We start from the raw sequence: 25,157 nt of genomic DNA, 5'->3' as shown, positions 1-25,157 counted from the left end.
TTCATTATTCTTGAGCGCAAGTGCTCGCTACTTGAGTTTGCATCGGGTACTCAGGTATGCACCATGTACAGCGTGTGCTCGAGTGACATGCTCGAGTCCCTGCTCCGCATGTTTCACGGTTATTAGACACCCAAAAAAAAACATGCGGGGATCGCTCGTGCATATCAGGCAATCCCCGTAAAGTTTTTTGGCCGCGAAGCATATGGGGCAGAGACTCGAGCATGTCACTCAAATACCCACGATACTAAATGCATACCAGAGCACCCGATGCAAACTCAAGTAGCGAGCACTTGCTCTCAACACTAGTCGCCATATCGTCATCTTTTTTTCTTACTTTTGAAAAAAATCCCAACCCCAGCCCTAACCCTAGCACAACCCTAGCCCCAGCACAACCCTAGCCCCAGCACAACCCTAGCCCCAGCACAACCCTAGCCCCAGCACAACCCTAGCCCCAAACCCAGCCCTAACCCTAGCCCAATCCTAACTCAAGAGTTTATTTTTGACGCCGTTCCTTGTGCGGTATAAGTGATTAGACGACTTTATTCTTCGGGTCGGTGTGATTACAGCAATGCCAGAATCATATGGGGTTTTTATGACTGACAGCTGTCACACACTAAAAGACGCATTTTTTGTAAAATCTAGTTTTTGCATCGCCATATTTTGAGAGCTATAATTTTTCCAAATTTTGGCAGACAGTCATGTGACGGCTCGTTTTTTGCGGGATGACTTGACGTTGTTATTGGTGCCATTTTCAGGCACGTGACATTTTTTGATCGCTTTCTATTCCGATTTTTGGGAGGCAGAATAAACAAAAACCAACAATTCAGGAATTGTTTTTTTTTTTTTTTTTTTATTCTGTTCCGCGTGTGGTAAAATTGATGAGGCAGCTTTACTCTTCGGGTCAGTACGTTTACAGCGGTACCACATTTGTATAATTTTTCTATGTTTTGGCGCTTATACACAATAAAAGCTATTTTATAGAAAAAAATATTTTTTAGTATCGCTTTATTCTGAGAGCTATAACTTTTTTATTTTTTGGCTGATGGAGCTATATGGCGGCTTGTTTTTTGCGGGACGAGATGACGTTTTCAGCGGTATCATTTTTATTTATATGCGTCTTTTTGATCGCGTGTTATTCCACTTTTTGTTTGGCAGTATGGTGATAAAGCATTGTTTTTTGCTTGTTTTTTTTTTTTTTTTTTTATCGTGTTCACTGAAGGGGTTAACTAGTGGGACAGTTTTATAGGTCAGGTTGTTCCGGACGCGGCGATACCAAATATGTGTACTTTTATTGTTTTTTTTTTATTTTTTTTATAATAATATTTATTGATGGGTACATTATATTTTTATTTTTGGTGTATTATTTTTTTTATTTTTTTATAATATTTTTGCACATTTTTTTTTTTTTTTTTTTTCCACTTTCACACAGTTTATACACTTTATTACTTTGTCCCACTCTGGGACTTTCACTTTTTTTTTTCTGATCGCCTGCATGGCACAGGAATGGAGCACCATCCCTATGCCATGAAGGCTGTCAGAAGTGCACAGTGTGAAGATTGCTTGGAGATGCACTGCGCATGTCCAAGCAATCTTCCTGCTCTCTGGTGACCCGGATGTTGTCATGACGACATCGGGTCGTCATGGCAACACCCGGGAAGCCTTTGCAGACTGCGCTGGAAGCCGGAAGAGGAGGTGAGTATCGGCGATCACCTCCCCTTGCCCCCGCAATGCCGCGATCGACTTCGATCGACTTCGATCGCGGCATCGCGGGGGTTAATGTGCTGGGAGCGGTGCGTGACCGCTCCCTGCACATAGTACCGGGTGTCAGCTATGACAATCAGCTGACACCCGGCGGCGATCGCGCCCGCACAGCCTGTGTGCGCGCGCGATCGCCATGACGTACTAATACGGGTCTGGCTCTTAAGTCCCAGGGCACAGACGCGTATTAGTACGTCAGATGTTATTAAGGGGTTAATCAGCAACCCTCCTGCTAAGGGTAGACAGCTGCTCGTTCCACCCCCCCCCGCCTTAATTGGTTCTCCTCCCTTCCAACGGTGTTGAGGCGGGTGGGAACAGCCGGGGGTTGAGGGTACTGTGCTAAAAGAGGTGGAGTTATGCAGATCTAAAACGCGTGGATTGCAGCAGCAGCAAGCCGAAAAGTGCAGGCATGTGAGGGATCTAGAGGTTGACAGCATGTCTTCTTAACGGGAGTCCAGGTGGCCATCTCCACAAATGGACTTTTCAGAATCCTTGGGTGGCACCGTAGTCGGAAACCAATTCTGGTTATCGCTTCTCGGCCTTTTGGCTAAGATCAAGTGTAGTATCTGTTCTTATCAGTTTAATATCTGATACGTCCCCTATCTGGGGACCATATATTAAATGGATTTTTAGAACAGGGAGATGGAAAAAGAGCTTGCTCTGTCCACTCCACGCATTGACCTGGTATTGCAGTATCTCCAGGACCGGTGCACCCCTTCTTTAATGCAGTTTCTAAAATCAGAAAGAATTGAATTCAATGCTTTTTGTTCATTTTGCTTGTTTGTCGGATTTTGGGATGGACTCTTTGGCTTTGCTTTTCTTCTCCTCATTGGATTTTTCATGTTAAAAGTTGCAGAAGCCAGATGACAAGCTCATTTTGGTTCAACTTCAGCAACTGTGCATTGCATTGCCATGTAATGTAATGTAATGCAATGCTATCTATCTAGCTCTCCCTCTATACTTCCTTTTGGATAAACAGACATATTAGGCAAGCATTTTGGAGCTTTCACCTAAATAACTACAGGTGGTGAGATAAGCTGCACAATATAATTGACCTTTCAGTATATTGTTGCACACACACCATCTATTTAGCAAATGCCCTTGTTATCAACAGCAGCCTTTTAAACTCACCTGAGCTAACAGGTATGTGAGCTGGTTACTCTGCTGCGCTTAAAATTTCTTTTTTGGTTTGCTACAATGCCTTTTCTGAAACGTTGTCTCCCTCTGCTGGAACACTGACTTCTTTCATTTAATGCCTGCAGACTATAAAAGAGAAACCAACCCAAAAAGTTTGGTTGATTAGTCAGTGGCATTCTTTTAAACTGTTGCTTATGGCGGTCTCTGTGAGCTTCTCAGTGACATTCAGCCATCCAGGTATCCCGCCTGCAGTAGACGGAATGTGGCAATGGAACGCTGGCTGCGCGTGTCATAATAGGCTCTGAGCCTTTATATACCTGCGCACAGCAGCAGCCACCTTCAGTCTGCTGCTGGACAGCCAGCAGCAGCAGCAGGAGAGGTAATTAATCAGCAACCCTCCTGCTAAGGGTAGACAGCTGCTCGTTCCACCCCCCCCCCGCCTTAATTGGTTCTCCTCCCTTCCAACGGTGTTGAGGCGGGTGGGAACAGCCGGGGGTTGAGGGTACTGTGCTAAAAGAGGTGGAGTTATGCAGATCTAAAACGCGTGGATTGCAGCAGCAGCAAGCCGAAAAGTGCAGGCATGTGAGGGATCTAGAGGATGACAGCATGTCTTCTTAACGGGAGTCCAGGTGGCCATCTCCACAAATGGACTTTTCAGAATCCTTGGGTGGCACCGTAGTCGGAAACCAATTCTGGTTATCGCTTCTCGGCCTTTTGGCTAAGATCAAGTGTAGTATCGGTTCTTATCAGTTTAATATCTGATACGTCCCCTATCTGGGGACCATATATTAAATGGATTTTTAGAAGAGGGAGATGGAAAAAGAGCTTGCTCTGTCCACTCCACGCATTGACCTGGTATTGCAGTATCTCCAGGACCGGTGCACCCCTTCTTTAATGCAGTTTCTAAAATCAGAAAGAATTGAATTCAATGCTTTTTGTTCATTTTGCTTGTTTGTCGGATTTTGGGATGGACTCTTTGGCTTTGCTTTTCTTCTCCTCATTGGATTTTTCATGTTAAAAGTTGCAGAAGCCAGATGACAAGCTCATTTTGGTTCAACTTCAGCAACTGTGCATTGCATTGCCATGTAATGTAATGTAATGCAATGCTATCTATCTAGCTCTCCCTCTATACTTCCTTTTGGATAAACAGACATATTAGGCAAGCATTTTGGAGCTTTCACCTAAATAACTACAGGTGGTGAGATAAGCTGCACAATATAATTGACCTTTCAGTATATTGTTGCACACACACCATCTATTTAGCAAATGCCCTTGTTATCAACAGCAGCCTTTTAAACTCAACTGAGCTAACAGGTATGTGAGCTGGTTACTCTGCTGCGCTTAAAATTTCTTTTTTGGTTTGCTACAATGCCTTTTCTGAAACGTTGTCTCCCTCTGCTGGAACACTGACTTCTTTCATTTAATGCCTGCAGACTATAAAAGAGAAACCAACCCAAAAAGTTTGGTTGATTAGTCTGGCATTCTTTTAAACTGTTGCTTATGGCGGTCTCTGTGAGCTTCTCAGTGACATTCAGCCATCCAGGTATCCCGCCTGCAGTAGACGGAATGTGGCAATGGAACGCTGGCTGCTCGTGTCATAATAGGCTCTGAGCCTTTATATACCTGCGCACAGCAGCAGCCACCTTCAGTCTGCTGCTGGACAGCCAGCAGCAGCAGCAGGAGAGGTAATTAATCAGCAACCCTCCTGCTAAGGGTAGACAGCTGCTCGTTCCACCCCCCCCCCCCGCCTTAATTGGTTCTCCTCCCTTCCAACGGTGTTGAGGCGGGTGGGAACAGCCGGGGGTTGAGGGTACTGTGCTAAAAGAGGTGGAGTTATGCAGATCTAAAACGCGTGGATTGCAGCAGCAGCAAGCCGAAAAGTGCAGGCATGTGAGGGATCTAGAGGTTGACAGCATGTCTTCTTAACGGGAGTCCAGGTGGCCATCTCCACAAATGGACTTTTCAGAATCCTTGGGTGGCACCGTAGTCGGAAACCAATTCTGGTTATCGCTTCTCGGCCTTTTGGCTAAGATCAAGTGTAGTATCTGTTCTTATCAGTTTAATATCTGATACGTCCCCTATCTGGGGACCATATATTAAATGGATTTTTAGAACAGGGAGATGGAAAAAGAGCTTGCTCTGTCCACTCCACGCATTGACCTGGTATTGCAGTATCTCCAGGACCGGTGCACCCCTTCTTTAATGCAGTTTCTAAAATCAGAAAGAATTGAATTCAATGCTTTTTGTTCATTTTGCTTGTTTGTCGGATTTTGGGATGGACTCTTTGGCTTTGCTTTTCTTCTCCTCATTGGATTTTTCATGTTAAAAGTTGCAGAAGCCAGATAACAAGCTCATTTTGGTTCAACTTCAGCAACTGTGCATTGCATTGCCATGTAATGTAATGTAATGCAATGCTATCTATCTAGCTCTCCCTCTATACTTCCTTTTGGATAAACAGACATATTAGGCAAGCATTTTGGAGCTTTCACCTAAATAACTACAGGTGGTGAGATAAGCTGCACAATATAATTGACCTTTCAGTATATTGTTGCACACACACCATCTATTTAGCAAATGCCCTTGTTATCAACAGCAGCCTTTTAAACTCACCTGAGCTAACAGGTATGTGAGCTGGTTACTCTGCTGCGCTTAAAATTTCTTTTTTGGTTTGCTACAATGCCTTTTCTGAAACGTTGTCTCCCTCTGCTGGAACACTGACTTCTTTCATTTAATGCCTGCAGACTATAAAAGAGAAACCAACCCAAAAAGTTTGGTTGATTAGTCAGTGGCATTCTTTTAAACTGTTGCTTATGGCGGTCTCTGTGAGCTTCTCAGTGACATTCAGCCATCCAGGTATCCCGCCTGCAGTAGACGGAATGTGGCAATGGAACGCTGGCTGCGCGTGTCATAATAGGCTCTGAGCCTTTATATACCTGCGCACAGCAGCAGCCACCTTCAGTCTGCTGCTGGACAGCCAGCAGCAGCAGCAGGAGAGGTAATTAATCAGCAACCCTCCTGCTAAGGGTAGACAGCTGCTCGTTCCACCCCCCCCCCCGCCTTAATTGGTTCTCCTCCCTTCCAACGGTGTTGAGGCGGGTGGGAACAGCCGGGGGTTGAGGGTACTGTGCTAAAAGAGGTGGAGTTATGCAGATCTAAAACGCGTGGATTGCAGCAGCAGCAAGCCGAAAAGTGCAGGCATGTGAGGGATCTAGAGGTTGACAGCATGTCTTCTTAACGGGAGTCCAGGTGGCCATCTCCACAAATGGACTTTTCAGAATCCTTGGGTGGCACCGTAGTCGGAAACCAATTCTGGTTATCGCTTCTCGGCCTTTTGGCTAAGATCAAGTGTAGTATCGGTTCTTATCAGTTTAATATCTGATACGTCCCCTATCTGGGGACCATATATTAAATGGATTTTTAGAACAGGGAGATGGAAAAAGAGCTTGCTCTGTCCACTCCACGCATTGACCTGGTATTGCAGTATCTCCAGGACCGGTGCACCCCTTCTTTAATGCAGTTTCTAAAATCAGAAAGAATTGAATTCAATGCTTTTTGTTCATTTTGCTTGTTTGTCGGATTTTGGGATGGACTCTTTGGCTTTGCTTTTCTTCTCCTCATTGGATTTTTCATGTTAAAAGTTGCAGAAGCCAGATGACAAGCTCATTTTGGTTCAACTTCAGCAACTGTGCATTGCATTGCCATGTAATGTAATGTAATGCAATGCTATCTATCTAGCTCTCCCTCTATACTTCCTTTTGGATAAACAGACATATTAGGCAAGCATTTTGGAGCTTTCACCTAAATAACTACAGGTGGTGAGATAAGCTGCACAATATAATTGACCTTTCAGTATATTGTTGCACACACACCATCTATTTAGCAAATGCCCTTGTTATCAACAGCAGCCTTTTAAACTCACCTGAGCTAACAGGTATGTGAGCTGGTTACTCTGCTGCGCTTAAAATTTCTTTTTTGGTTTGCTACAATGCCTTTTCTGAAACGTTGTGTCCCTCTGCTGGAACACTGACTTCTTTCATTTAATGCCTGCAGACTATAAAAGAGAAACCAACCCAAAAAGTTTGGTTGATTAGTCTGTGGCATTCTTTTAAACTGTTGCTTATGGCGGTCTCTGTGAGCTTCTCAGTGACATTCAGCCATCCAGGTATCCCGCCTGCAGTAGACGGAATGTGGCAATGGAACGCTGGCTGCTCGTGTCATAATAGGCTCTGAGCCTTTATATACCTGCGCACAGCAGCAGCCACCTTCAGTCTGCTGCTGGACAGCCAGCAGCAGCAGCAGCAGGAGAGGTAATTAATCAGCAACCCTCCTGCTAAGGGTAGACAGCTGCTCGTTCCACCCCCCCCCCCCGCCTTAATTGGTTCTCCTCCCTTCCAACGGTGTTGAGGCGGGTGGGAACAGCCGGGGGTTGAGGGTACTGTGCTAAAAGAGGTGGAGTTATGCAGATCTAAAACGCGTGGATTGCAGCAGCAGCAAGCCGAAAAGTGCAGGCATGTGAGGGATCTAGAGGTTGACAGCATGTCTTCTTAACGGGAGTCCAGGTGGCCATCTCCACAAATGGACTTTTCAGAATCCTTGGGTGGCACCGTAGTCGGAAACCAATTCTGGTTATCGCTTCTCGGCCTTTTGGCTAAGATCAAGTGTAGTATCTGTTCTTATCAGTTTAATATCTGATACGTCCCCTATCTGGGGACCATATATTAAATGGATTTTTAGAACAGGGAGATGGAAAAAGAGCTTGCTCTGTCCACTCCACGCATTGACCTGGTATTGCAGTATCTCCAGGACCGGTGCACCCCTTCTTTAATGCAGTTTCTAAAATCAGAAAGAATTGAATTCAATGCTTTTTGTTCATTTTGCTTGTTTGTCGGATTTTGGGATGGACTCTTTGGCTTTGCTTTTCTTCTCCTCATTGGATTTTTCATGTTAAAAGTTGCAGAAGCCAGATGACAAGCTCATTTTGGTTCAACTTCAGCAACTGTGCATTGCATTGCCATGTAATGTAATGTAATGCAATGCTATCTATCTAGCTCTCCCTCTATACTTCCTTTTGGATAAACAGACATATTAGGCAAGCATTTTGGAGCTTTCACCTAAATAACTACAGGTGGTGAGATAAGCTGCACAATATAATTGACCTTTCAGTATATTGTTGCACACACACCATCTATTTAGCAAATGCCCTTGTTATCAACAGCAGCCTTTTAAACTCACCTGAGCTAACAGGTATGTGAGCTGGTTACTCTGCTGCGCTTAAAATTTCTTTTTTGGTTTGCTACAATGCCTTTTCTGAAACGTTGTCTCCCTCTGCTGGAACACTGACTTCTTTCATTTAATGCCTGCAGACTATAAAAGAGAAACCAACCCAAAAAGTTTGGTTGATTAGTCTGTGGCATTCTTTTAAACTGTTGCTTATGGCGGTCTCTGTGAGCTTCTCAGTGACATTCAGCCATCCAGGTATCCCGCCTGCAGTAGACGGAATGTGGCAATGGAACGCTGGCTGCGCGTGTCATAATAGGCTCTGAGCCTTTATATACCTGCGCACAGCAGCAGCCACCTTCAGTCTGCTGCTGGACAGCCAGCAGCAGCAGCAGCAGGAGAGGTAATTAATCAGCAACCCTCCTGCTAAGGGTAGACAGCTGCTCGTTCCACCCCCCCCCCCGCCTTAATTGGTTCTCCTCCCTTCCAACGGTGTTGAGGCGGGTGGGAACAGCCGGGGGTTGAGGGTACTGTGCTAAAAGAGGTGGAGTTATGCAGATCTAAAACGCGTGGATTGCAGCAGCAGCAAGCCGAAAAGTGCAGGCATGTGAGGGATCTAGAGGTTGACAGCATGTCTTCTTAACGGGAGTCCAGGTGGCCATCTCCACAAATGGACTTTTCAGAATCCTTGGGTGGCACCGTAGTCGGAAACCAATTCTGGTTATCGCTTCTCGGCCTTTTGGCTAAGATCAAGTGTAGTATCTGTTCTTATCAGTTTAATATCTGATACGTCCCCTATCTGGGGACCATATATTAAATGGATTTTTAGAACAGGGAGATGGAAAAAGAGCTTGCTCTGTCCACTCCACGCATTGACCTGGTATTGCAGTATCTCCAGGACCGGTGCACCCCTTCTTTAATGCAGTTTCTAAAATCAGAAAGAATTGAATTCAATGCTTTTTGTTCATTTTGCTTGTTTGTCGGATTTTGGGATGGACTCTTTGGCTTTGCTTTTCTTCTCCTCATTGGATTTTTCATGTTAAAAGTTGCAGAAGCCAGATGACAAGCTCATTTTGGTTCAACTTCAGCAACTGTGCATTGCATTGCCATGTAATGTAATGTAATGCAATGCTATCTATCTAGCTCTCCCTCTATACTTCCTTTTGGATAAACAGACATATTAGGCAAGCATTTTGGAGCTTTCACCTAAATAACTACAGGTGGTGAGATAAGCTGCACAATATAATTGACCTTTCAGTATATTGTTGCACACACACCATCTATTTAGCAAATGCCCTTGTTATCAACAGCAGCCTTTTAAACTCACCTGAGCTAACAGGTATGTGAGCTGGTTACTCTGCTGCGCTTAAAATTTCTTTTTTGGTTTGCTACAATGCCTTTTCTGAAACGTTGTCTCCCTCTGCTGGAACACTGACTTCTTTCATTTAATGCCTGCAGACTATAAAAGAGAAACCAACCCAAAAAGTTTGGTTGATTAGTCTGTGGCATTCTTTTAAACTGTTGCTTATGGCGGTCTCTGTGAGCTTCTCAGTGACATTCAGCCATCCAGGTATCCCGCCTGCAGTAGACGGAATGTGGCAATGGAACGCTGGCTGCGCGTGTCATAATAGGCTCTGAGCCTTTATATACCTGCGCACAGCAGCAGCCACCTTCAGTCTGCTGCTGGACAGCCAGCAGCAGCAGCAGCAGGAGAGGTAATTAATCAGCAACCCTCCTGCTAAGGGTAGACAGCTGCTCGTTCCACCCCCCCCCCGCCTTAATTGGTTCTCCTCCCTTCCAACGGTGTTGAGGCGGGTGGGAACAGCCGGGGGTTGAGGGTACTGTGCTAAAAGAGGTGGAGTTATGCAGATCTAAAACGCGTGGATTGCAGCAGCAGCAAGCCGAAAAGTGCAGGCATGTGAGGGATCTAGAGGTTGACAGCATGTCTTCTTAACGGGAGTCCAGGTGGCCATCTCCACAAATGGACTTTTCAGAATCCTTGGGTGGCACCGTAGTCGGAAACCAATTCTGGTTATCGCTTCTCGGCCTTTTTGCTAAGATCAAGTGTAGTATCTGTTCTTATCAGTTTAATATCTGATACGTCCCCTATCTGGGGACCATATATTAAATGGATTTTTAGAACAGGGAGATGGAAAAAGAGCTTGCTCTGTCCACTCCACGCATTGACCTGGTATTGCAGTATCTCCAGGACCGGTGCACCCCTTCTTTAATGCAGTTTCTAAAATCAGAAAGAATTGAATTCAATGCTTTTTGTTCATTTTGCTTGTTTGTCGGATTTTGGGATGGACTCTTTGGCTTTGCTTTTCTTCTCCTCATTGGATTTTTCATGTTAAAAGTTGCAGAAGCCAGATGACAAGCTCATTTTGGTTCAACTTCAGCAACTGTGCATTGCATTGCCATGTAATGTAATGTAATGCAATGCTATCTATCTAGCTCTCCCTCTATACTTCCTTTTGGATAAACAGACATATTAGGCAAGCATTTTGGAGCTTTCACCTAAATAACTACAGGTGGTGAGATAAGCTGCACAATATAATTGACCTTTCAGTATATTGTTGCACACACACCATCTATTTAGCAAATGCCCTTGTTATCAACAGCAGCCTTTTAAACTCACCTGAGCTAACAGGTATGTGAGCTGGTTACTCTGCTGCGCTTAAAATTTCTTTTTTGGTTTGCTACAATGCCTTTTCTGAAACGTTGTCTCCCTCTGCTGGAACACTGACTTCTTTCATTTAATGCCTGCAGACTATAAAAGAGAAACCAACCCAAAAAGTTTGGTTGATTAGTCTGGCATTCTTTTAAACTGTTGCTTATGGCGGTCTCTGTGAGCTTCTCAGTGACATTCAGCCATCCAGGTATCCCGCCTGCAGTAGACGGAATGTGGCAATGGAACGCTGGCTGCTCGTGTCATAATAGGCTCTGAGCCTTTATATACCTGCGCACAGCAGCAGCCACCTTCAGTCTGCTGCTGGACAGCCAGCAGCAGCAGCAGGAGAGGTAATTAATCAGCAACCCTCCTGCTAAGGGTAGACAGCTGCTCGTTCCACCCCCCCCCCCGCCTTAATTGGTTCTCCTCCCTTCCAACGGTGTTGAGGCGGGTGGGAACAGCCGGGGGTTGAGGGTACTGTGCTAAAAGAGGTGGAGTTATGCAGATCTAAAACGCGTGGATTGCAGCAGCAGCAAGCCGAAAAGTGCAGGCATGTGAGGGATCTAGAGGTTGACAGCATGTCTTCTTAACGGGAGTCCAGGTGGCCATCTCCACAAATGGACTTTTCAGAATCCTTGGGTGGCACCGTAGTCGGAAACCAATTCTGGTTATCGCTTCTCGGCCTTTTGGCTAAGATCAAGTGTAGTATCTGTTCTTATCAGTTTAATATCTGATACGTCCCCTATCTGGGGACCATATATTAAATGGATTTTTAGAACAGGGAGATGGAAAAAGAGCTTGCTCTGTCCACTCCACGCATTGACCTGGTATTGCAGTATCTCCAGGACCGGTGCACCCCTTCTTTAATGCAGTTTCTAAAATCAGAAAGAATTGAATTCAATGCTTTTTGTTCATTTTGCTTGTTTGTCGGATTTTGGGATGGACTCTTTGGCTTTGCTTTTCTTCTCCTCATTGGATTTTTCATGTTAAAAGTTGCAGAAGCCAGATAACAAGCTCATTTTGGTTCAACTTCAGCAACTGTGCATTGCATTGCCATGTAATGTAATGTAATGCAATGCTATCTATCTAGCTCTCCCTCTATACTTCCTTTTGGATAAACAGACATATTAGGCAAGCATTTTGGAGCTTTCACCTAAATAACTACAGGTGGTGAGATAAGCTGCACAATATAATTGACCTTTCAGTATATTGTTGCACACACACCATCTATTTAGCAAATGCCCTTGTTATCAACAGCAGCCTTTTAAACTCACCTGAGCTAACAGGTATGTGAGCTGGTTACTCTGCTGCGCTTAAAATTTCTTTTTTGGTTTGCTACAATGCCTTTTCTGAAACGTTGTCTCCCTCTGCTGGAACACTGACTTCTTTCATTTAATGCCTGCAGACTATAAAAGAGAAACCAACCCAAAAAGTTTGGTTGATTAGTCAGTGGCATTCTTTTAAACTGTTGCTTATGGCGGTCTCTGTGAGCTTCTCAGTGACATTCAGCCATCCAGGTATCCCGCCTGCAGTAGACGGAATGTGGCAATGGAACGCTGGCTGCGCGTGTCATAATAGGCTCTGAGCCTTTATATACCTGCGCACAGCAGCAGCCACCTTCAGTCTGCTGCTGGACAGCCAGCAGCAGCAGCAGGAGAGGTAATTAATCAGCAACCCTCCTGCTAAGGGTAGACAGCTGCTCGTTCCACCCCCCCCCCCGCCTTAATTGGTTCTCCTCCCTTCCAACGGTGTTGAGGCGGGTGGGAACAGCCGGGGGTTGAGGGTACTGTGCTAAAAGAGGTGGAGTTATGCAGATCTAAAACGCGTGGATTGCAGCAGCAGCAAGCCGAAAAGTGCAGGCATGTGAGGGATCTAGAGGTTGACAGCATGTCTTCTTAACGGGAGTCCAGGTGGCCATCTCCACAAATGGACTTTTCAGAATCCTTGGGTGGCACCGTAGTCGGAAACCAATTCTGGTTATCGCTTCTCGGCCTTTTGGCTAAGATCAAGTGTAGTATCGGTTCTTATCAGTTTAATATCTGATACGTCCCCTATCTGGGGACCATATATTAAATGGATTTTTAGAACAGGGAGATGGAAAAAGAGCTTGCTCTGTCCACTCCACGCATTGACCTGGTATTGCAGTATCTCCAGGACCGGTGCACCCCTTCTTTAATGCAGTTTCTAAAATCAGAAAGAATTGAATTCAATGCTTTTTGTTCATTTTGCTTGTTTGTCGGATTTTGGGATGGACTCTTTGGCTTTGCTTTTCTTCTCCTCATTGGATTTTTCATGTTAAAAGTTGCAGAAGCCAGATGACAAGCTCATTTTGGTTCAACTTCAGCAACTGTGCATTGCATTGCCATGTAATGTAATGTAATGCAATGCTATCTATCTAGCTCTCCCTCTATACTTCCTTTTGGATAAACAGACATATTAGGCAAGCATTTTGGAGCTTTCACCTAAATAACTACAGGTGGTGAGATAAGCTGCACAATATAATTGACCTTTCAGTATATTGTTGCACACACACCATCTATTTAGCAAATGCCCTTGTTATCAACAGCAGCCTTTTAAACTCACCTGAGCTAACAGGTATGTGAGCTGGTTACTCTGCTGCGCTTAAAATTTCTTTTTTGGTTTGCTACAATGCCTTTTCTGAAACGTTGTGTCCCTCTGCTGGAACACTGACTTCTTTCATTTAATGCCTGCAGACTATAAAAGAGAAACCAACCCAAAAAGTTTGGTTGATTAGTCTGTGGCATTCTTTTAAACTGTTGCTTATGGCGGTCTCTGTGAGCTTCTCAGTGACATTCAGCCATCCAGGTATCCCGCCTGCAGTAGACGGAATGTGGCAATGGAACGCTGGCTGCTCGTGTCATAATAGGCTCTGAGCCTTTATATACCTGCGCACAGCAGCAGCCACCTTCAGTCTGCTGCTGGACAGCCAGCAGCAGCAGCAGCAGGAGAGGTAATTAATCAGCAACCCTCCTGCTAAGGGTAGACAGCTGCTCGTTCCACCCCCCCCCCCCGCCTTAATTGGTTCTCCTCCCTTCCAACGGTGTTGAGGCGGGTGGGAACAGCCGGGGGTTGAGGGTACTGTGCTAAAAGAGGTGGAGTTATGCAGATCTAAAACGCGTGGATTGCAGCAGCAGCAAGCCGAAAAGTGCAGGCATGTGAGGGATCTAGAGGTTGACAGCATGTCTTCTTAACGGGAGTCCAGGTGGCCATCTCCACAAATGGACTTTTCAGAATCCTTGGGTGGCACCGTAGTCGGAAACCAATTCTGGTTATCGCTTCTCGGCCTTTTGGCTAAGATCAAGTGTAGTATCTGTTCTTATCAGTTTAATATCTGATACGTCCCCTATCTGGGGACCATATATTAAATGGATTTTTAGAACAGGGAGATGGAAAAAGAGCTTGCTCTGTCCACTCCACGCATTGACCTGGTATTGCAGTATCTCCAGGACCGGTGCACCCCTTCTTTAATGCAGTTTCTAAAATCAGAAAGAATTGAATTCAATGCTTTTTGTTCATTTTGCTTGTTTGTCGGATTTTGGGATGGACTCTTTGGCTTTGCTTTTCTTCTCCTCATTGGATTTTTCATGTTAAAAGTTGCAGAAGCCAGATGACAAGCTCATTTTGGTTCAACTTCAGCAACTGTGCATTGCATTGCCATGTAATGTAATGTAATGCAATGCTATCTATCTAGCTCTCCCTCTATACTTCCTTTTGGATAAACAGACATATTAGGCAAGCATTTTGGAGCTTTCACCTAAATAACTACAGGTGGTGAGATAAGCTGCACAATATAATTGACCTTTCAGTATATTGTTGCACACACACCATCTATTTAGCAAATGCCCTTGTTATCAACAGCAGCCTTTTAAACTCACCTGAGCTAACAGGTATGTGAGCTGGTTACTCTGCTGCGCTTAAAATTTCTTTTTTGGTTTGCTACAATGCCTTTTCTGAAACGTTGTCTCCCTCTGCTGGAACACTGACTTCTTTCATTTAATGCCTGCAGACTATAAAAGAGAAACCAACCCAAAAAGTTTGGTTGATTAGTCTGTGGCATTCTTTTAAACTGTTGCTTATGGCGGTCTCTGTGAGCTTCTCAGTGACATTCAGCCATCCAGGTATCCCGCCTGCAGTAGACGGAATGTGGCAATGGAACGCTGGCTGCGCGTGTCATAATAGGCTCTGAGCCTTTATATACCTGCGCACAGCAGCAGCCACCTTCAGTCTGCTGCTGGACAGCCAGCAGCAGCAGCAGCAGGAGAGGTAATTAATCAGCAACCCTCCTGCTAAGGGTAGACAGCTGCTCGTTCCACCCCCCCCCCCGCCTTAATTGGTTCTCCTCCCTTCCAACGGTGTTGAGGCGGGTGGGAACAGCCGGGGGTTGAGGGTACTGTGCTAAAAGAGGTGGAGTTATGCAGATCTAAAACGCGTGGATTGCAGCAGCAGCAAGCCGAAAAGTGCAGGCATGTGAGGGATCTAGAGGTTGACAGCATGTCTTCTTAACGGGAGTCCAGGTGGCCATCTCCACAAATGGACTTTTCAGAATCCTTGGGTGGCACCGTAGTCGGAAACCAATTCTGGTTATCGCTTCTCGGCCTTTTGGCTAAGATCAAGTGTAGTATCTGTTCTTATCAGTTTAATATCTGATACGTCCCCTATCTGGGGACCATATATTAAATGGATTTTTAGAACAGGGAGATGGAAAAAGAGCTTGCTCTGTCCACTCCACGCATTGACCTGGTATTGCAGTATCTCCAGGACCGGTGCACCCCTTCTTTAATGCAGTTTCTAAAATCAGAAAGAATTGAATTCAATGCTTTTTGTTCATTTTGCTTGTTTGTCGGATTTTGGGATGGACTCTTTGGCTTTGCTTTTCTTCTCCTCATTGGATTTTTCATGTTAAAAGTTGCAGAAGCCAGATGACAAGCTCATTTTGGTTCAACTTCAGCAACTGTGCATTGCATTGCCATGTAATGTAATGTAATGCAATGCTATCTATCTAGCTCTCCCTCTATACTTCCTTTTGGATAAACAGACATATTAGGCAAGCATTTTGGAGCTTTCACCTAAATAACTACAGGTGGTGAGATAAGCTGCACAATATAATTGACCTTTCAGTATATTGTTGCACACACACCATCTATTTAGCAAATGCCCTTGTTATCAACAGCAGCCTTTTAAACTCACCTGAGCTAACAGGTATGTGAGCTGGTTACTCTGCTGCGCTTAAAATTTCTTTTTTGGTTTGCTACAATGCCTTTTCTGAAACGTTGTCTCCCTCTGCTGGAACACTGACTTCTTTCATTTAATGCCTGCAGACTATAAAAGAGAAACCAACCCAAAAAGTTTGGTTGATTAGTCTGTGGCATTCTTTTAAACTGTTGCTTATGGCGGTCTCTGTGAGCTTCTCAGTGACATTCAGCCATCCAGGTATCCCGCCTGCAGTAGACGGAATGTGGCAATGGAACGCTGGCTGCGCGTGTCATAATAGGCTCTGAGCCTTTATATACCTGCGCACAGCAGCAGCCACCTTCAGTCTGCTGCTGGACAGCCAGCAGCAGCAGCAGCAGGAGAGGTAATTAATCAGCAACCCTCCTGCTAAGGGTAGACAGCTGCTCGTTCCACCCCCCCCCCGCCTTAATTGGTTCTCCTCCCTTCCAACGGTGTTGAGGCGGGTGGGAACAGCCGGGGGTTGAGGGTACTGTGCTAAAAGAGGTGGAGTTATGCAGATCTAAAACGCGTGGATTGCAGCAGCAGCAAGCCGAAAAGTGCAGGCATGTGAGGGATCTAGAGGTTGACAGCATGTCTTCTTAACGGGAGTCCAGGTGGCCATCTCCACAAATGGACTTTTCAGAATCCTTGGGTGGCACCGTAGTCGGAAACCAATTCTGGTTATCGCTTCTCGGCCTTTTTGCTAAGATCAAGTGTAGTATCTGTTCTTATCAGTTTAATATCTGATACGTCCCCTATCTGGGGACCATATATTAAATGGATTTTTAGAACAGGGAGATGGAAAAAGAGCTTGCTCTGTCCACTCCACGCATTGACCTGGTATTGCAGTATCTCCAGGACCGGTGCACCCCTTCTTTAATGCAGTTTCTAAAATCAGAAAGAATTGAATTCAATGCTTTTTGTTCATTTTGCTTGTTTGTCGGATTTTGGGATGGACTCTTTGGCTTTGCTTTTCTTCTCCTCATTGGATTTTTCATGTTAAAAGTTGCAGAAGCCAGATGACAAGCTCATTTTGGTTCAACTTCAGCAACTGTGCATTGCATTGCCATGTAATGTAATGTAATGCAATGCTATCTATCTAGCTCTCCCTCTATACTTCCTTTTGGATAAACAGACATATTAGGCAAGCATTTTGGAGCTTTCACCTAAATAACTACAGGTGGTGAGATAAGCTGCACAATATAATTGACCTTTCAGTATATTGTTGCACACACACCATCTATTTAGCAAATGCCCTTGTTATCAACAGCAGCCTTTTAAACTCACCTGAGCTAACAGGTATGTGAGCTGGTTACTCTGCTGCGCTTAAAATTTCTTTTTTGGTTTGCTACAATGCCTTTTCTGAAACGTTGTCTCCCTCTGCTGGAACACTGACTTCTTTCATTTAATGCCTGCAGACTATAAAAGAGAAACCAACCCAAAAAGTTTGGTTGATTAGTCTGTGGCATTCTTTTAAACTGTTGCTTATGGCGGTCTCTGTGAGCTTCTCAGTGACATTCAGCCATCCAGGTATCCCGCCTGCAGTAGACGGAATGTGGCAATGGAACGCTGGCTGCGCGTGTCATAATAGGCTCTGAGCCTTTATATACCTGCGCACAGCAGCAGCCACCTTCAGTCTGCTGCTGGACAGCCAGCAGCAGCAGCAGGAGAGGTAATTAATCAGCAACCCTCCTGCTAAGGGTAGACAGCTGCTCGTTCCACCCCCCCCCCGCCTTAATTGGTTCTCCTCCCTTCCAACGGTGTTGAGGCGGGTGGGAACAGCCGGGGGTTGAGGGTACTGTGCTAAAAGAGGTGGAGTTATGCAGATCTAAAACGCGTGGATTGCAGCAGCAGCAAGCCGAAAAGTGCAGGCATGTGAGGGATCTAGAGGTTGACAGCATGTCTTCTTAACGGGAGTCCAGGTGGCCATCTCCACAAATGGACTTTTCAGAATCCTTGGGTGGCACCGTAGTCGGAAACCAATTCTGGTTATCGCTTCTCGGCCTTTTGGCTAAGATCAAGTGTAGTATCTGTTCTTATCAGTTTAATATCTGATACGTCCCCTATCTGGGGACCATATATTAAATGGATTTTTAGAACAGGGAGATGGAAAAAGAGCTTGCTCTGTCCACTCCACGCATTGACCTGGTATTGCAGTATCTCCAGGACCGGTGCACCCCTTCTTTAATGCAGTTTCTAAAATCAGAAAGAATTGAATTCAATGCTTTTTGTTCATTTTGCTTGTTTGTCGGATTTTGGGATGGACTCTTTGGCTTTGCTTTTCTTCTCCTCATTGGATTTTTCATGTTAAAAGTTGCAGAAGCCAGATGACAAGCTCATTTTGGTTCAACTTCAGCAACTGTGCATTGCATTGCCATGTAATGTAATGTAATGCAATGCTATCTATCTAGCTCTCCCTCTATACTTCCTTTTGGATAAACAGACATATTAGGCAAGCATTTTGGAGCTTTCACCTAAATAACTACAGGTGGTGAGATAAGCTGCACAATATAATTGACCTTTCAGTATATTGTTGCACACACACCATCTATTTAGCAAATGCCCTTGTTATCAACAGCAGCCTTTTAAACTCACCTGAGCTAACAGGTATGTGAGCTGGTTACTCTGCTGCGCTTAAAATTTCTTTTTTGGTTTGCTACAATGCCTTTTCTGAAACGTTGTCTCCCTCTGCTGGAACACTGACTTCTTTCATTTAATGCCTGCAGACTATAAAAGAGAAACCAACCGAAAAAGTTTGGTTGATTAGTCTGTGGCATTCTTTTAAACTGTTGCTTATGGCGGTCTCTGTGAGCTTCTCAGTGACATTCAGCCATCCAGGTATCCCGCCTGCAGTAGACGGAATGTGGCAATGGAACGCTGGCTGCGCGTGTCATAATAGGCTCTGAGCCTTTATATACCTGCGCACAGCAGCAGCCACCTTCAGTCTGCTGCTGGACAGCCAGCAGCAGCAGCAGCAGGAGAGGTAATTAATCAGCAACCCTCCTGCTAAGGGTAGACAGCTGCTCGTTCCACCCCCCCCCGCCTTAATTGGTTCTCCTCCCTTCCAACGGTGTTGAGGCGGGTGGGAACAGCCGGGGGTTGAGGGTACTGTGCTAAAAGAGGTGGAGTTATGCAGATCTAAAACGCGTGGATTGCAGCAGCAGCAAGCCGAAAAGTGCAGGCATGTGAGGGATCTAGAGGTTGACAGCATGTCTTCTTAACGGGAGTCCAGGTGGCCATCTCCACAAATGGACTTTTCAGAATCCTTGGGTGGCACCGTAGTCGGAAACCAATTCTGGTTATCGCTTCTCGGCCTTTTGGCTAAGATCAAGTGTAGTATCTTTCGAAAAGGCGGTTTTGGATGTTGGCCGCCCTAGTAGATTGATACATTATGCACACAGGGGTTTAGGCGCTTGTTAGTACGCCAGGTGGCTAATATAGTCATCTGGTGTTAAGCATGGCCCCCCAGGATCGACGCCATTGGGCCGGGGAAGATCGAAAGCCCGAAGTGTGAAGTGCCCCAGGAATGGTGACCCTGGGGTGCCTTAACTCACTGGGATTGGGAACCCCACTTGAGTTTATGGCACATTTGCACAAGCACTTCAAATTTTCTTTCTTCGCACACACCCTTATTCCGGGCCTTCTGGCCTTAGGATGGGGAATTTTTCAATTCCCGGTCGAAGGTCCGGGCAGTATTATACTGTGAAACCTTCACTATTTATTTAATTTCTTTGTCACTGTGTGTCCACTTATTCACGTGTGTCACGTCCTACTAGGATTTTGTCGGGATGCGGTTCCCTTACGGGTTCCTCTCTTGGCAGGTCTAGGGGGGGAGTGTGTGGCCATCAGGTTCCGCTCCCCCCTGAACCCCCCTGGCTCTCCTCTTTCGGGAGGAGAGCGTTGTTGGCTCCCCTCTTCCGGGAGGGGAGCACAGTCTTTGGCTCCCAGTGCCTTGCTCGGGTGAGAACTCGGGCAGGTGCTGGGGGTAAGATTGGGTCGCCTCTGGCTTCGGCTGGAGGTGGCTTTTTGTCCCTGTTCCTCGCTGTGGCCTTTTGGCTCGGAGGGACGGGGAATGGTTTGGGGGACCCTTCTCCTTTTGGAGAGGGTTTCAAGAAGACCAGCATCCTAGTGCACTTTTTTTGTGGCACTTGTCACTTTTTTAAGCGCACTCGGGTTTTGTACACGAATTCGGGCTTTCGATAAAAAAAAAAAAAATCTGTTCTTATCAGTTTAATATCTGATACGTCCCCTATCTGGGGACCATATATTAAATGGATTTTTAGAACAGGGAGATGGAAAAAGAGCTTGCTCTGTCCACTCCACGCATTGACCTGGTATTGCAGTATCTCCAGGACCGGTGCACCCCTTCTTTAATGCAGTTTCTAAAATCAGAAAGAATTGAATTCAATGCTTTTTGTTCATTTTGTTTGTTTGTCGGATTTTGGGATGGACTCTTTGGCTTTGCTTTTCTTCTCCTCATTGGATTTTTCATGTTAAAAGTTGCAGAAGCCAGATGACAAGCTCATTTTGGTTCAACTTCAGCAACTGTGCATTGCATTGCCATGTAATGTAATGTAATGCAATGCTATCTATCTAGCTCTCCCTCTATACTTCCTTTTGGATAAACAGACATATTAGGCAAGCATTTTGGAGCTTTCACCTAAATAACTACAGGTGGTGAGATAAGCTGCACAATATAATTGACCTTTCAGTATATTGTTGCACACACACCATCTATTTAGCAAATGCCCTTGTTATCAACAGCAGCCTTTTAAACTCACCTGAGCTAACAGGTATGTGAGCTGGTTACTCTGCTGCGCTTAAAATTTCTTTTTTGGTTTGCTACAATGCCTTTTCTGAAACGTTGTCTCCCTCTGCTGGAACACTGACTTCTTTCATTTAATGCCTGCAGACTATAAAAGAGAAACCAACCCAAAAAGTTTGGTTGATTAGTCTGTGGCATTCTTTTAAACTGTTGCTTATGGCGGTCTCTGTGAGCTTCTCAGTGACATTCAGCCATCCAGGTATCCCGCCTGCAGTAGACGGAATGTGGCAATGGAACGCTGGCTGCGCGTGTCATAATAGGCTCTGAGCCTTTATATACCTGCGCACAGCAGCAGCCACCTTCAGTCTGCTGCTGGACAGCCAGCAGCAGCAGCAGCAGGAGAGGTAATTAATCAGCAACCCTCCTGCTAAGGGTAGACAGCTGCTCGTTCCACCCCCCCCGCCTTAATTGGTTCTCCTCCCTTCCAACGGTGTTGAGGCGGGTGGGAACAGCCGGGGGTTGAGGGTACTGTGCTAAAAGAGGTGGAGTTATGCAGATCTAAAACGCGTGGATTGCAGCAGCAGCAAGCCGAAAAGTGCAGGCATGTGAGGGATCTAGAGGTTGACAGCATGTCTTCTTAACGGGAGTCCAGGTGGCCATCTCCACAAATGGACTTTTCAGAATCCTTGGGTGGCACCGTAGTCGGAAACCAATTCTGGTTATCGCTTCTCGGCCTTTTGGCTAAGATCAAGTGTAGTATCTTTCGAAAAGGCGGTTTTGGATGTTGGCCGCCCTAGTAGATTGATACATTATGCACACTGGGGTTTAGGCGCTTGTTAGTACGCCAGGTGGCTAATATAGTCATCTGGTGGAAAGCATGGCCCCCCAGGATCGACGCCATTGGGCCGGGGAAGATCGAAAGCCCGAAGTGTGAAGTGCCCCAGGAATGGTGACCCTGGGGTGCCTTAACTCACTGGGATTGGGAACCCCACTTGAGTTTATGGCACATTTGCACAAGCACTTCAAATTTTCTTTCTTCGCACACACCCTTATTCCGGGCCTTCTGGCCTTAGGATGGGGAATTTTTCAATTCCCGGTCGAAGGTCCGGGCAGTATTATACTGTGAAACCTTCACTATTTATTTAATTTCTTTGTCACTGTGTGTCCACTTATTCACGTGTGTCACGTCCTACTAGGATTTTGTCGGGATGCGGTTCCCTTACGGGTTCCTCTCTTGGCAGGTCTAGGGGGGGAGTGTGTGGCCATCAGGTTCCGCTCCCCCCTGAACCCCCCTGGCTCTCCTCTTTCGGGAGGAGAGCGTTGTTGGCTCCCCTCTTCCGGGAGGGGAGCACAGTCTTTGGCTCCCAGTGCCTTGCTCGGGTGAGAACTCGGGCAGGTGCTGGGGGTAAGATTGGGTCGCCTCTGGCTTCGGCTGGAGGTGGCTTTTTGTCCCTGTTCCTCGCTGTGGCCTTTTGGCTCGGAGGGACGGGGAATGGTTTGGGGGACCCTTCTCCTTTTGGAGAGGGTTTCAAGAAGACCAGCATCCTAGTGCACTTTTTTTGTGGCACTTGTCACTTTTTTAAGCGCACTCGGGTTTTGTACACGAATTCGGGCTTTCGATAAAAAAAAAAAAAATCTGTTCTTATCAGTTTAATATCTGATACGTCCCCTATCTGGGGACCATATATTAAATGGATTTTTAGAACAGGGAGATGGAAAAAGAGCTTGCTCTGTCCACTCCACGCATTGACCTGGTATTGCAGTATCTCCAGGACCGGTGCACCCCTTCTTTAATGCAGTTTCTAAAATCAGAAAGAATTGAATTCAATGCTTTTTGTTCATTTTGCTTGTTTGTCGGATTTTGGGATGGACTCTTTGGCTTTGCTTTTCTTCTCCTCATTGGATTTTTCATGTTAAAAGTTGCAGAAGCCAGATGACAAGCTCATTTTGGTTCAACTTCAGCAACTGTGCATTGCATTGCCATGTAATGTAATGTAATGCAATGCTATCTATCTAGCTCTCCCTCTATACTTCCTTTTGGATAAACAGACATATTAGGCAAGCATTTTGGAGCTTTCACCTAAATAACTACAGGTGGTGAGATAAGCTGCACAATATAATTGACCTTTCAGTATATTGTTGCACACACACCATCTATTTAGCAAATGCCCTTGTTATCAACAGCAGCCTTTTAAACTCACCTGAGCTAACAGGTATGTGAGCTGGTTACTCTGCTGCGCTTAAAATTTCTTTTTTGGTTTGCTACAATGCCTTTTCTGAAACGTTGTCTCCCTCTGCTGGAACATTGACTTCTTTCATTTAATGCCTGCAGACTATAAAAGAGAAACCAACCCAAAAAGTTTGGTTGATTAGTCTGTGGCATTCTTTTAAACTGTTGCTTATGGCGGTCTCTGTGAGCTTCTCAGTGACATTCAGCCATCCAGGTATCCCGCCTGCAGTAGACGGAATGTGGCAATGGAACGCTGGCTGCGCGTGTCATAATAGGCTCTGAGCCTTTATATACCTGCGCACAGCAGCAGCCACCTTCAGTCTGCTGCTGGACAGCCAGCAGCAGCAGCAGCAGGAGAGGTAATTAATCAGCAACCCTCCTGCTAAGGGTAGACAGCTGCTCGTTCCACCCCCCCCCGCCTTAATTGGTTCTCCTCCCTTCCAACGGTGTTGAGGCGGGTGGGAACAGCCGGGGGTTGAGGGTACTGTGCTAAAAGAGGTGGAGTTATGCAGATCTAAAACGCGTGGATTGCAGCAGCAGCAAGCCGAAAAGTGCAGGCATGTGAGGGATCTAGAGGTTGACAGCATGTCTTCTTAACGGGAGTCCAGGTGGCCATCTCCACAAATGGACTTTTCAGAATCCTTGGGTGGCACCGTAGTCGGAAACCAATTCTGGTTATCGCTTCTCGGCCTTTTGGCTAAGATCAAGTGTAGTATCTTTCGAAAAGGCGGTTTTGGATGTTGGCCGCCCTAGTAGATTGATACATTATGCACACTGGGGTTTAGGCGCTTGTTAGTACGCCAGGTGGCTAATATAGTCATCTGGTGGAAAGCATGGCCCCCCAGGATCGACGCCATTGGGCCGGGGAAGATCGAAAGCCCGAAGTGTGAAGTGCCCCAGGAATGGTGACCCTGGGGTGCCTTAACTCACTGGGATTGGGAACCCCACTTGAGTTTATGGCACATTTGCACAAGCACTTCAAATTTTCTTTCTTCGCACACACCCTTATTCCGGGCCTTCTGGCCTTAGGATGGGGAATTTTTCAATTCCCGGTCGAAGGTCCGGGCAGTATTATACTGTGAAACCTTCACTATTTATTTAATTTCTTTGTCACTGTGTGTCCACTTATTCACGTGTGTCACGTCCTACTAGGATTTTGTCGGGATGCGGTTCCCTTACGGGTTCCTCTCTTGGCAGGTCTAGGGGGGGAGTGTGTGGCCATCAGGTTCCGCTCCCCCCTGAACCCCCCTGGCTCTCCTCTTTCGGGAGGAGAGCGTTGTTGGCTCCCCTCTTCCGGGAGGGGAGCACAGTCTTTGGCTCCCAGTGCCTTGCTCGGGTGAGAACTCGGGCAGGTGCTGGGGGTAAGATTGGGTCGCCTCTGGCTTCGGCTGGAGGTGGCTTTTTGTCCCTGTTCCTCGCTGTGGCCTTTTGGCTCGGAGGGACGGGGAATGGTTTGGGGGACCCTTCTCCTTTTGGAGAGGGTTTCAAGAAGACCAGCATCCTAGTGCACTTTTTTTGTGGCACTTGTCACTTTTTTAAGCGCACTCAGGTTTTGTACACGAATTCGGGCTTTCGATAAAAAAAAAAAAAATCTGTTCTTATCAGTTTAATATCTGATACGTCCCCTATCTGGGGACCATATATTAAATGGATTTTTAGAACAGGGAGATGGAAAAAGAGCTTGCTCTGTCCACTCCACGCATTGACCTGGTATTGCAGTATCTCCAGGACCGGTGCACCCCTTCTTTAATGCAGTTTCTAAAATCAGAAAGAATTGAATTCAATGCTTTTTGTTCATTTTGCTTGTTTGTCGGATTTTGGGATGGACTCTTTGGCTTTGCTTTTCTTCTCCTCATTGGATTTTTCATGTTAAAAGTTGCAGAAGCCAGATGACAAGCTCATTTTGGTTCAACTTCAGCAACTGTGCATTGCATTGCCATGTAATGTAATGTAATGCAATGCTATCTATCTAGCTCTCCCTCTATACTTCCTTTTGGATAAACAGACATATTAGGCAAGCATTTTGGAGCTTTCACCTAAATAACTACAGGTGGTGAGATAAGCTGCACAATATAATTGACCTTTCAGTATATTGTTGCACACACACCATCTATTTAGCAAATGCCCTTGTTATCAACAGCAGCCTT

General features: G+C 45.7%; 16 non-coding genes and 3 pseudogenes across 16 annotated transcripts; all 19 read left to right on the top strand.

Annotated features, from left to right (window-relative positions):
• The first annotated feature begins 2,285 nt into the window (after positions 1 to 2,285).
• LOC141189131 (U2 spliceosomal RNA) lies at positions 2,286 to 2,476 on the top strand. The gene has a single exon (XR_012263201.1). It is a non-coding gene; the product is annotated as a U2 spliceosomal RNA (small nuclear RNA).
• Positions 2,477 to 3,593: 1,117 nt separating this feature from the next.
• On the top strand, positions 3,594 to 3,784 carry LOC141185100 (U2 spliceosomal RNA). The gene has a single exon (XR_012259794.1). It is a non-coding gene; the product is annotated as a U2 spliceosomal RNA (small nuclear RNA).
• A 1,117-nt stretch (positions 3,785 to 4,901) lies between these two features.
• LOC141189129 (U2 spliceosomal RNA) lies at positions 4,902 to 5,092 on the top strand. Its single transcript, XR_012263200.1, has one exon. It is a non-coding gene; the product is annotated as a U2 spliceosomal RNA (small nuclear RNA).
• A 1,118-nt stretch (positions 5,093 to 6,210) lies between these two features.
• Positions 6,211 to 6,401, top strand: LOC141184957 (U2 spliceosomal RNA). Its single transcript, XR_012259664.1, has one exon. It is a non-coding gene; the product is annotated as a U2 spliceosomal RNA (small nuclear RNA).
• Positions 6,402 to 7,523: 1,122 nt separating this feature from the next.
• LOC141189127 (U2 spliceosomal RNA) lies at positions 7,524 to 7,714 on the top strand. Its single transcript, XR_012263198.1, has one exon. It is a non-coding gene; the product is annotated as a U2 spliceosomal RNA (small nuclear RNA).
• A 1,121-nt stretch (positions 7,715 to 8,835) lies between these two features.
• Positions 8,836 to 9,026, top strand: LOC141189126 (U2 spliceosomal RNA). Its single transcript, XR_012263197.1, has one exon. It is a non-coding gene; the product is annotated as a U2 spliceosomal RNA (small nuclear RNA).
• A 1,120-nt stretch (positions 9,027 to 10,146) lies between these two features.
• On the top strand, positions 10,147 to 10,337 carry LOC141185278 (U2 spliceosomal RNA). The gene has a single exon (XR_012259955.1). It is a non-coding gene; the product is annotated as a U2 spliceosomal RNA (small nuclear RNA).
• Positions 10,338 to 11,453: 1,116 nt separating this feature from the next.
• On the top strand, positions 11,454 to 11,644 carry LOC141189125 (U2 spliceosomal RNA). Its single transcript, XR_012263196.1, has one exon. It is a non-coding gene; the product is annotated as a U2 spliceosomal RNA (small nuclear RNA).
• Positions 11,645 to 12,762: 1,118 nt separating this feature from the next.
• LOC141184956 (U2 spliceosomal RNA) lies at positions 12,763 to 12,953 on the top strand. Its single transcript, XR_012259663.1, has one exon. It is a non-coding gene; the product is annotated as a U2 spliceosomal RNA (small nuclear RNA).
• A 1,122-nt stretch (positions 12,954 to 14,075) lies between these two features.
• LOC141189124 (U2 spliceosomal RNA) lies at positions 14,076 to 14,266 on the top strand. The gene has a single exon (XR_012263195.1). It is a non-coding gene; the product is annotated as a U2 spliceosomal RNA (small nuclear RNA).
• A 1,121-nt stretch (positions 14,267 to 15,387) lies between these two features.
• LOC141189123 (U2 spliceosomal RNA) lies at positions 15,388 to 15,578 on the top strand. The gene has a single exon (XR_012263194.1). It is a non-coding gene; the product is annotated as a U2 spliceosomal RNA (small nuclear RNA).
• Positions 15,579 to 16,698: 1,120 nt separating this feature from the next.
• Positions 16,699 to 16,889, top strand: LOC141185276 (U2 spliceosomal RNA). Its single transcript, XR_012259954.1, has one exon. It is a non-coding gene; the product is annotated as a U2 spliceosomal RNA (small nuclear RNA).
• A 1,117-nt stretch (positions 16,890 to 18,006) lies between these two features.
• On the top strand, positions 18,007 to 18,197 carry LOC141189122 (U2 spliceosomal RNA). The gene has a single exon (XR_012263193.1). It is a non-coding gene; the product is annotated as a U2 spliceosomal RNA (small nuclear RNA).
• A 1,119-nt stretch (positions 18,198 to 19,316) lies between these two features.
• On the top strand, positions 19,317 to 19,408 carry LOC141186290 (U2 spliceosomal RNA; annotated as a pseudogene).
• A 789-nt stretch (positions 19,409 to 20,197) lies between these two features.
• On the top strand, positions 20,198 to 20,383 carry LOC141185879 (U2 spliceosomal RNA). Its single transcript, XR_012260476.1, has one exon. It is a non-coding gene; the product is annotated as a U2 spliceosomal RNA (small nuclear RNA).
• Positions 20,384 to 21,501: 1,118 nt separating this feature from the next.
• Positions 21,502 to 21,593, top strand: LOC141186242 (U2 spliceosomal RNA; annotated as a pseudogene).
• A 789-nt stretch (positions 21,594 to 22,382) lies between these two features.
• Positions 22,383 to 22,568, top strand: LOC141185878 (U2 spliceosomal RNA). The gene has a single exon (XR_012260475.1). It is a non-coding gene; the product is annotated as a U2 spliceosomal RNA (small nuclear RNA).
• Positions 22,569 to 23,687: 1,119 nt separating this feature from the next.
• Positions 23,688 to 23,779, top strand: LOC141186240 (U2 spliceosomal RNA; annotated as a pseudogene).
• Positions 23,780 to 24,568: 789 nt separating this feature from the next.
• On the top strand, positions 24,569 to 24,754 carry LOC141185868 (U2 spliceosomal RNA). Its single transcript, XR_012260466.1, has one exon. It is a non-coding gene; the product is annotated as a U2 spliceosomal RNA (small nuclear RNA).
• The last annotated feature ends 403 nt before the right edge of the window (positions 24,755 to 25,157 follow it).

This window comes from Phyllobates terribilis, unplaced genomic scaffold, assembly GCF_046119375.1.
Source record: "Phyllobates terribilis strain yellow unplaced genomic scaffold, ASM4611937v1 Scaffold_40__1_contigs__length_11209783, whole genome shotgun sequence".
Classification (NCBI taxonomy): Eukaryota; Metazoa; Chordata; class Amphibia; order Anura; family Dendrobatidae; genus Phyllobates; species Phyllobates terribilis.
This window is presented reverse-complemented; position numbering and strand designations above follow the sequence as displayed.